At 45.3% G+C, this 10,684-nt stretch overlaps 1 long non-coding RNA gene across 3 annotated transcripts in view; it reads right to left on the bottom strand.

The window, feature by feature from the left end:
• Positions 1 to 10,684, bottom strand: part of LOC109287392 — a 126,385-nt gene that overhangs the window by 39,382 nt on the left and 76,319 nt on the right. Inside the window, exon 1 of one of the 3 annotated variants that reach the window (XR_002094849.1) lies at positions 4,450 to 4,628. The exons of the other annotated variants lie outside the window; for them this stretch is intronic. This is a non-coding gene — a long non-coding RNA (uncharacterized LOC109287392). Of the gene's footprint in view, positions 1 to 4,449; positions 4,629 to 10,684 lie in introns of those variants that run through there. 3 annotated transcript variants of the gene reach the window in all.

Below are 10,684 nucleotides of genomic sequence, written 5' to 3'. Positions count from 1 at the left end.
CATCTACATGAGCAGTCTTCACTCCCATGGCTAGGAGCCCTGTCAGTTGATCAGAGCTCCCAGCTACAGAGGGCACTGTGAGCTTCCTATGACTGGCAGCTGCAATCTGCTTATGGGGCTCCTAGCTGTGAGAGTGCATGGTGCCCCCTGTGGCTAAAAGCTGGGAGGGGTGGCTAGGGGAAATTCTGGGGTGGCTATAGCCCTCCCCCCTTGGCCAGCCATCCCAGTGCCACTGCCCTGCTCAGCCCCCCTGCCCAGAAAAAGGCTGGTACAGCCCCCAGCCCTGAGCCCACAGTGGGCATCCTGGCCTCGCCCCATGCACAAATCCAGGGGGGGCACATGCCCCCCATGCCTCCCCTGGGGGTGCACACAGCAACAGGGAGCTGCTCCCTCCCCCCGCACCCCTCAGATGAGACACCCATTGCTCTGTCCCATTCCCGGGGTCACATTCACTGCTCTGGCTAGGCAGCACCTGCCTCTGCCCCTGCCCTTCCCTCCCTCATTGTGGGGGCCTCGATCTGCACCCCCCCATGCTCCTTTGCTTCCACAGACTTATCAGCAGGGAGCTGCATATTGGCTATTAGATTGGTATAAGCCAATATGGCTGGTTAATAATTGGCCACCGGTATCAGCCAAAAAAAATCTTTATCAGTGCACCCCTAGTGCTAACATCGTACAACATGCTTAAAAGGATCTCATGGCAGAGAAACATTGATCGGAGCTCCCAGAGCCATCTTGTCTTAGACTGGGAACTGTCCAGGAAGGGATACTGTTCTGGGCCTCTAGTTTTACATCACCAAATAAAGTGAATCCCAGTCTCTGACTAGGGCCATGAGATGCCATGGTGGTACAAATAAATAGCTTCAAATAGCAATCTGCATCTTTGTACTTCCAACTTAATATCTTTTCTTCAAAGAGAAGTGATTAGTTATGTTAGTCAGAAGGCAGGGCAGGGCAGAAACTTATACTAACTTGTTCAGCGGCATGAACTTTTGCAAACTACATCCTACTTAGTAAGATGCTATGAACAGACCATACAAAAGCTCACAACTCTCTGAATGAATTAGTCTAAGGTGCCACCCTGCTCAGCTTTTTTCCTTCAACAGAAAATGTGAGACATTTTATTACGTAGCCAATTTAGAAAGAGGTTATATAGGCTAGAATCAGTGGTGCTCACTTTGGTTCTGCATGCCAGGTGAATGGCACAGGGAAAGTCTGTGGTCTGGATGGAGCCCTGCACACCAGGATTGGGACCTAAGGTCTGGCACCACCCCCACACACTGGGATTGGGTCCAGAAGCTTGGCACTGCTCCCTCCCACGCATTTCCTGCAATTGGTTCCTGGGGGCCTAGTGCCACCCCTGCCCAACTCTGCATCCCAGGATCAGGCACCCATTCCAATGTGAATGGTCAGAGGCTCCCCATAGTTCTGGAAATTTGGTGGCAGGGGATTGCTGCTACCTCTCCCATGTCACCAAGGGTGCTTACAGATGTGGAAAAACCCCCCAAAAAACAGCGCTGTACTTTCACTTCAGTGCACCCCACCCCAAGCACAGTGCATACCTGGGAGAGGAATCATGCTAGTTTGACCCAGCTCACCCAGCACCTGTATAGCTCACACACTTCAGCAGGGCTTTTTTGGCACTTTGAATCAGCTATTAGAAAAAAGCTCCAAAAAGCCCTGCTGAAGCATGCGAGCTATACAGACACCAGGAGCCACATTAAACTAACACGATTCCTCTTCCAGTAAAGTGCTGGGTTGTTTTTTTCTCCAAGTCTGTCAGCACCCCAAATTTCCAAAGCCGTGGGGAGCCCCATAGGATGGATGACATAGAATCATAGAGTCATAGAAGTAGGATCAGAAGGGACCTTGTAGATCTTCAAGTCCGACCCCCTGCCTGGGCAGGAGAAAAAACTGGGCTCAAATGATCCCAGCTAGGTAGGCATCAAGCCTCCTCTTAAAGACCCCCCAGGTAGGAGCCAGCACCACTTCCCTTGGAAGTTGGTTCCAGATCCTAGCCGCCCTAACTGTGAAGTAGTTCTTATGGATGAAGTAGTTCTTACGGATGACGTAGTTCTTACGGAGAAGTAACTACGGAGACATGGCTCTGCAGGCTAGCTCTGGGTTAGGGATTGAGCACCCTTAGTGTAGAAGCAAGGGTTCTTATGGGTGATATCTTTGATGGGATCAACTGCATGGCTGGGATACACTTAGACAGGCTTTTGAATGCAATGCATTCATCTTCAGGTCTGAGGGAGAAACAGAAAATGCTTTTCCTGGATCATTATGGCTACAACACTCCAACATGGCCACATACACTAATGAACTTATCCTCATGGCTTTGCTAACTCCTTTCTCTCCCCTCAAAAATATACCCATTGTTTGGCCCAGAAACTAAAGAGCAGCTTCTCAACCACCTTTCAGGCTAATGCCTTACAGGAAGAGCTATTTCCTATTTAGAGTTTTTTAAACTCCTTTTCCTCCTCTTAGTTTCCCCTTATCAAGCGCAGGAAATGAAGTCAGCGTTTTATTACCTGAATATTTATTTATATGGGAGGTGAGTCAAGAGGACTAGACTTAAACTTCCTGACAGGCCATTTAGAAGCAAAGTCTCCATGGAAGAGAAGTACCTGCATTTTGTGTAAACTGAAACCAGGTGGGGCACAGGGATCCATAAGTCCATAGGCTAGGGACAGAAATTATGCATAAACCAGTCTAAGTAATTGGAAACTGGGTCAAATCTGTAAAACAACAGAAGTTCAGTGCTCATAAACCACTTTTAAAATGGCTGAAACTGGTTTAAGAAGAATCTGGATGGATGCAGTATCAGACATAACTGGATTTAGGCTAAATAGGTTTACTGAATTTGTGTCACAGACCCCCTCCAGATCAAGTAAACTCACAGTCCCCCAGCATCCCAGGATGCTTTGCACGTCCCCTGCAACTGCCCGCCCCCCATAATGGGTGGGCTAGCCTTGGCCCAAGCTGTCTGCTCCAGCCAAGCAGGGAGGCATGCTCTAGTGTCCTGAGGCTTCTAGCCTGGGCCACTGCAGCTATGTGGTTGCATTTCTGGAATCAGAAGTGAATGTCTGTTCATTTGCTTATCAGTTCAATCTACACAGCTTAAACTAACCTGCAAAGATTGATTCAATTCAGCCTCAAGCTTTTTGACTGCCTGTATTTATCCACTGTTGCTATTTTAGAATCAAGACCAGAAGTCCCAAGGCAAACCCATACTTTTAAAAAGGAACACTTTAAAAAAAATAATTTGAATTTCACTAAACCACATTTTTCTTCAAAAGACTGAGTATATAAGCAGCAGGTGGCACAGAATAAAATTTCATTTAAACTATAAGGACATCCACCAAAAACCATCTGTTTAAGTATATGTATACTATACAATTTCCATGTGCTACAACTGGTGCCCAAATGCATGCAAGTTTTGCTAGGGTTACCATACATCCGGGTTTTCCTGGACATGTCCTCTTATTTGGCCCCCCTGTCCTCACACCCAGGCAGGTTTTTAAAATGAGAGCAAATGTCTGGGTTTTTGCTCTTCCTCTCCTTTCCCAGGCTGGCTGCTTGGAGCTGGGAGCAGTGGACAAGGTGATTGGTTGTCGGGGGTCATGTCCTCCCCATGTGAGCCCCAGCAAGCCACTCCCAGGTAAAGAGAGACTGTGTGTATGCGCGCATGTGCAATGTGGGAGCTGCTTGTATATAAGCAGCAGGGCTAGGGGGGCAGGGTGCTGTGGGTCAGGAGTGAGGGGCACCAGCAGGGGTGGGGGGCACCAGCAGAGCTGGGGAGGCAGGGGCTGTAGTTTGGAAGTGAGGGAGGGCTGGGAGGGCAGGGGTTTAGGAGTGAGGAGGAGTGAGGGGCAGAGGCAGGGCACAGGCATATCACTGCCCCCCACCCCACAATCATATATATATGCCCCTTCCCCTCTCCTCCCCCTCAACAGGTGTCCTTTTTTTTTGATATTGGAAATATGGTAACTCTACTGAGTTTTGACAATAAGTAACAGGACAAAAACTATGGATTCTGAACAGATATTTCTGCTTTTTAAACCTGCAGACTTGGTTTCACTTGAGTGTTTATTATGAATTGCATTGGTAGTCAGAACCTTGGGACAGCACTGTAGAAGTAAAGTTGTGCTTAGAAAATATTAAGAAACAAATGCATGCAAATGAAAGGGTGCACAGTTAAATATGGTTAACAACTGAAGTGGGAACAGTAAAAACGAGATCAAGAACACAACCAAAAAATCTCAAAATGTCTTTGCACCTTACAAACAAAGGCAATTCAGAAAAGGGAAAGGTGATATTCTCTACTTAGTAGTACAGTGCAGAAGAGAATTCTTATGAGAACCTGAATTTGAGATAAAAGCAGCAGAAAATGTCACAAAACCGTTGCCACTAAAAGAAAGGAACAACTTATTTCATAAGACATACCTTCTGAAGCCAGGAGAATCTATTGTGCAAATCCCTTATTGCTGTTATTGCAGTTGTTGCTGGTCAGGTATAGAATTATAAGAACCCACACAGCACAATCGCTGTTTAGAGTTATCTCAACTTTAAATAATTTTTCCCTGCATCTGTTTCTCAAAGAGAAGAGGAAAGAACTAGAATAGCATGGGAGGGAGGGGACAACCTGCTGTTCCAAACAATAGGAAGCTGTTTAAACAAAAAACAAGGGCCTCCCCTGGTACAGGAAAACCTTATTTGAAAAAGCAATCCCCTCCTTGCCACCTACCAGGAATGCAGCTCTGACAACAGAGATAAGCCAAAACTGACCCAGCCCCCAACTTTGCAGACAATTAACTGAGGAAACAAGTCCCTGAAACAGAGGGGGGAAGGGAGGAGAAATGGGACAGAAATCACAAACTGAAAAAAAGAAGAAAAAGACCATAGAAAAAGAGAGTAATTATTAAGACTGGTTCAAATAGATTATTTCTCATTAGAGCACATTCTTTGCCAGGCCAGGGGCTTGTTACAACTGAGTTGGCTTGCTTCCTGTAAATTGCTTAATTAAATATGAAGGGTTTTTTCTCACAGGAGAGGTTGGTAGGCGCATAGGACAAGAGATATACTCATTTAATAGCCCAGTTAACAAGGAATTTAGAAATGCATCATTTCAAGCCCTCTATTTAGAACTCCAGAATTATAAGTCTAAATTTAAATTTGTTTTTTCATAACTCCAAAGCACTTTCTCAAATTCTTGTGCAACTCAAAGCCCAATTCACTAGTCAGAGAAGTTAAGACTTTCTTCCAAACTAGACTTAAGGCAGGGCAGGATGGCACCTGACAAACTAACCCATTTAGAGAAACAAGAGCTCTAGAAGGCTACATTTTATTTTATCAGCTGCTATGAAATAACTGGCCTTCTGCCAAATTACTAGGGGTCTACCAAACTCTACTTTTGCATTTGTCCCTGGATAAGTTGTGTCTGTGTTTGCCCCAGAACTGGAATATCCAGGAATTTGTATGTACACACATCAACCTTCTAATAAGGGGTTAGCAAGGATCTGACTGCGCTGCCATTTTTCTGCCACTGATTTAACGATGCCATCCCAGAACTGCCATTCAGATGCACTTTGTGATGTGCTGGGATAAACTGTCAATAGTTCTTATCCTGTGAACCTTTTTAGAATATACCCTTGGACAATGGACATGGACATCTATCCAACTGCACTGTTCTCACCAAGGCATCAGGCCATGCAATGGACCCAGATGCAAGCTGTGCCCCCTCATCAATACAGACCACATCATCCTGGACCAAATAACATGGATTATAACATTTGAGGTTCTTTCACCTCTAACCTTTAGCAATGTTATATATGTCATCACCACGGATCTGGGTTTTCCATTTGCTGCAGAAAAATGTGGATTTTTTTCCTTTAAATGTGAAAACAACTCTGCACCACCAACCATGCTGCTGCTGGTTTGGAAGGGGGTGCCTCGCCATGGTGGCACAGCTGGCACAGGGCTCCCAGCAGCAGCACTAGGCCTCCCCACTCCACTCCACCCTCCTATGCTGGGTCCTGCTGGGCAGGGAGCCCCAAGCCCATAGCAGGCAGTCTGTATCCGCCCTCACCCCCCACTGGATCCATTCAGCTCCGCTCTGGGGAGGTGGGGGTGTATATGGGCTCCACGCTATGCTCCAGCCAAAGAATTTTTCAGGTCCCATAGCCGTGCAGCTGGAAGCTCCTTCTGGCAGGGCTGGTGGTGCAGGGGCTGCAGGTCAGGAGTGAGGGGCACCAGCAGGACTTGGGGACTGTGGCTTGGGAGTGAGAATCAATGACTCTGGCAGGGGCAGAGCATCAGCATATCAGGGCTGCTCAGTGCCATGAAATTGATGGGGGAGGGGAAGGAGAACAGCTGTAGCTAGATCTCATGTCCTGATGAAAATGAAGGGGGCAAGGGGAGCTCAGATTTTCCATGATAAAAAACCAAAATCAAATGCCAAAATAGATAGGTATTTAGAATTTATTTTATTATACGGATTGAGGCACTAGTAGACTTCCAAACTGTTTTAAAATTGTAAATATGTAAATAAAACACTGTGTTTAACTGATGCATATCTATACCTATACAGATATCTATATAGATATAGATAAATATTGATATCTATCTATATCTGTATCTATAAATTAGTGCCTTTTCATTTTAATCATGGAAAAACACAGATTTGTGGGTTTTAAATAAGAAATTTGGGATTTTTTTCTTTATATCAGAGAATTTGAGATTTTTAAATGGAGGAAACCAGGATCCCTGGGACTCATCACCTGTTTACAGTGCCCCTCTGCACTGGACAAATGAAATAATCCCTACATGAAAGAATTAAAGGATAGCAATTTGACATCAAGCAAAAACAAAAGTCTGTGGCAGAACACTTTAACTTTTCTGGGAATTCAGAGTTGCCAACTGTCAATAAATTTATTGTCCAACAGTGTTTAAAAAAAGAAAGAAAAAAAAAAAAATCAAGCAAAAAATTACTTCCACCACAGATACAACACATATTACCCCTCAATCAAGCTTTCCCTAGAAGACCCCTATATTAACATCAACTTTCTAGACACCATGATCCACATCTGGTATATACCAACATACTTATGTCCACAAGACCAGCAATTACCCCCAGCACACCAAAAAAGCTGTAATTAACAGTTCAGTTCTCAGATACCACTGCATCTGCTCTTAAGGAGAACACTCATCTTGCCTACTCAGCCATCCTAAAATCTGCCTTTATACAACAAGCAAACTCCAGTAGAAAAAAATAGGCTGTATTTTTTAAAAAGAGCTACCCAAATACGCTTCAGGAAACTGCTACAGTACAACCCCCCTCTCCCCCACTGCAACCACACACCCGGTGACAGCACATAGGGGGTGCACATGCACCCCCTGAGAGCACTAGTGCACCCCCTGACAGGCAGTGTTCCCCACATAGGCGACAGGCGGGGAGGGCAGGCAAGAGCACTGGTGAACACACCCCTGCCTGGTCGGCACGATCAGCAGTGGGGGGGACAAGTGCCCCCCACAACTCAGGGGGCACCAGCTGCCCATGCACACACCCCCTGAGGTTCACCTACCAACCCACACTAGAACAGATTAGAAGCGTCATTAAACAATTCCAGCTACAATTAGACAAAGATTAGACCTTGAAAGAAATATCCCCAGCCCTTCCACTCCTGGCTTTTTAGCAACCCCAACTCATCATCAGAAGCAAACTCCCCACTGGTCAACAGACAACAAATAGGATACAGCCTTGCCTTAACAATAGATACTTAACTTATCAACACATTGCCACTGCAACGATAAATCAGCCCGCTTCTCCCCACCCCAATGACCTCTTCAACATACTAAATCCATGAAACTTATACACACTTGTCCCAAAAATGTGATACTTCTGATCCAATGAATCAAATGCATGGTAACTATGTGGGCGAAATTAAACAGCAACCTTGAACTATCACAGAAAAAATATAAAGGACAGACATAAATACATCAGTAGAAGCACTTTTTTCACAGAACAACTACTCCCTTTCTAACTTTACTATAGTAACTCTTGTACTCAAGAAAAATCTATCAAAGGCTTGGGAACAAAAATTCATAAGCTGCCTGGAATGAAGGACTGAATGCTGATATTGATTAAATAACATACTATGATCTACCCCAGGGGTTTTCAGCTGGGGGGTGGGAGGAGTACTTTGGAAGGCCCTAGGGGGTATGCGGCAGTGGCACAGAGAAGATGGTGGCACTTCTGTTTTTGCTGCTGCTGTGCAGGGGAACATCGTCCCCCCACACACGCCCATGCTCATCGACCAGCTGCTGGGGGACTTCCCGCTAGGGGGTACCCTGACCAAAAAAGTTGAAAACCCCTGATCAACCCAATTCCTGAATTCCTTCCTACACACTATAGGTGATAATGATCCCTTCTGATAGGTTTTGATCTCTCAGGAATCGAGCTTTTTTCTTCTGCTAATTGTCTGCCTGCTAAAAAAGACATGCACAAAGAATCTGAAGAAGTGAGATTTTACTCGTGAATTCTTACACATTTCTGATTCAGTTGGTCTATAACAGCAGTTCTCAACTTTTTTGGACTCAAGGTACTCCTCAGAAAACACCACTTCAGTTTTCACTCATTTTCTGGCTACAGAAAATAGAGTAATTCTACTGGCAAAGAACTCAAAAAGATCATAGCATCCTGGATGAGAATCACTGCTCTAGTACAGTGGTTCTCAACCTTTGGTAGCTTGTGTACCCCTGCCGATCAACACAGCAAAAGCAAAACCGGAAGTCCCACCATGACACTTCTGGTTTCGCTGCCACAAGCCAAGCCCTACTTCTTCCTCACGGACCACAGCCCGGGGCAAAATAGCCTGTGCAGGGCCTCCCTCCCTGTCCCCTGGCAAACTGATGCTGGGGAGTGAAAGTCCCAGCGCACCAAATACGACGGGAGTGGCGGCAGCTGGAACTTCCGGCCTGAACAGGCAAAGACACCTCCAACACACTGGGTGGGAGGGAGGGAGGGTGGGTGGGTCAAACTCAAAATGCGGCACCCACGTACACCCTGCCCATGTCTTGCATACCCCCAGGGGTACGCATACCATGGATTGAGAAACACTGCTCTAGTACCTCAGATGCTCAAACATAACATGGTTACGTTAAAAAGGAGCCAATTACAAAATAACTGGCATACTATGAAATGTCATACTATAATAGTTCCATTTATAGAATACAGTGATCTGAATCACATTTTAAACCATGTCCCTCCACATTTCTTTAGTTTGTGGAGATAATATTAATAGGAATATGGGGAGTGGGAAGCATAATAAAAGGTAAAATTTCTGGAAGTGGATTTTGCTTCATAGTATATCCAGGGATGTATTCCCCACATATCCCTGGGGGGATATGCTTGATGAGATGCTTGAGAGATCATTATTCAGTCAGATGATTTCCATTGTCCCTGTAACAGCCCTCTTCCCAGATCACTTTCTCTGGAAAGCCAAAAACAATTAAGCAGGTACAAGCCAAAAATACTTAAGAAGGTACAATTCCCAGTACTGCATAATCCATTCCCAGTCAGAAGTGAAACTTAAGACTTTTATACAATACAGGTCCAAATCAGCTTCTTATCTACACCTAGTAATAATGTCCATTTAATCTCCAAAGTGCCTTTCACTGTTGCTTCTATTTGTAGGTTTCACCTAAAATATCAGTACTACTCTAGTTTTGGCAGTGTTTAGTCCAGGGGCTCAATGATCTTACCTATTTGTTATCAGACACACTCAGGCAAGACAGACTCCATGGCCCTTGCCTCACTTTCTTCTTGAGAGAGCGTATTCCTTCAGTTCCGGTTCACCTGGGATGAAATGTGTGCGAAACAACTGGGCAACCTCATTGCTTTTTTGAACACTGATTTCCATCATGGATACACAAGTGTGTCATCTTCATGACTATCCAGACCAAGACCACATAATTTCTTTTGTACACTTCTAAAAATCTCCAGGTCCTCTAACCTCAATTTTTATTACAAACATTCTAGCTCCCAGTTTTCTTTTACAACATCTGTAGTTTATGAAGAAGTATGCATCACTTACTATCCTATAATTTAACAGGGGTAGGTATGGATTAAAGGTATGAATCAAATGGACTTTCTCCTTTTTAGTAAGGATGTAATGGTGGACTAGTTTCATAGTTAGTAGGGTCAGAAGGGACCTGACCAGATCATCAAGTCCGACCCCTGCCATGGCAGGAAAAAGTATTGGGGTCAAACAACCCCAGCAAGGTGATTGTCAAGGCTCCTACGCTGGGGGTCTTTAAGACAAGGCAACACCACTTCCCTTGGAAGTTGGTTCCAGATCCTAGCTGCCCTGACAGTGAAGTAGCACCTCCTTAAGTCTAATCTGAATTTACCCTCTGCCAGCTTGTGACTTTTATTTCTAGTCACTCCTGGTAGTGCTCAGGGAAACAGGGACTCCCCCAATGCCTGCTGGTCCCCTCTGACTAGCATGTAACAGGCTACTAGATCCTCCCTCGGCCTTATCTTATGGACCTGAACCCGTTCAGCCTCCCTTAGCCTCTCCTTGTAGGGCCTGCCCTGCTGCCCCCTAATCATGCGAGTGGCCCTCCTCTGGACCCTCTCCATGTTGTCCACATCCCTCTTGAAGTGCGGCGCCCAGAACTG

This window comes from Gavialis gangeticus, unplaced genomic scaffold (assembly GCF_001723915.1).
Source record: "Gavialis gangeticus isolate Ggan-Ray unplaced genomic scaffold, GavGan_comp1, whole genome shotgun sequence".
Classification (NCBI taxonomy): domain Eukaryota; kingdom Metazoa; phylum Chordata; order Crocodylia; family Gavialidae; genus Gavialis; species Gavialis gangeticus.
The sequence above is the reverse complement of the archived record's forward strand: the minus strand, read 5'-3'. Positions and strand labels throughout refer to the sequence as shown.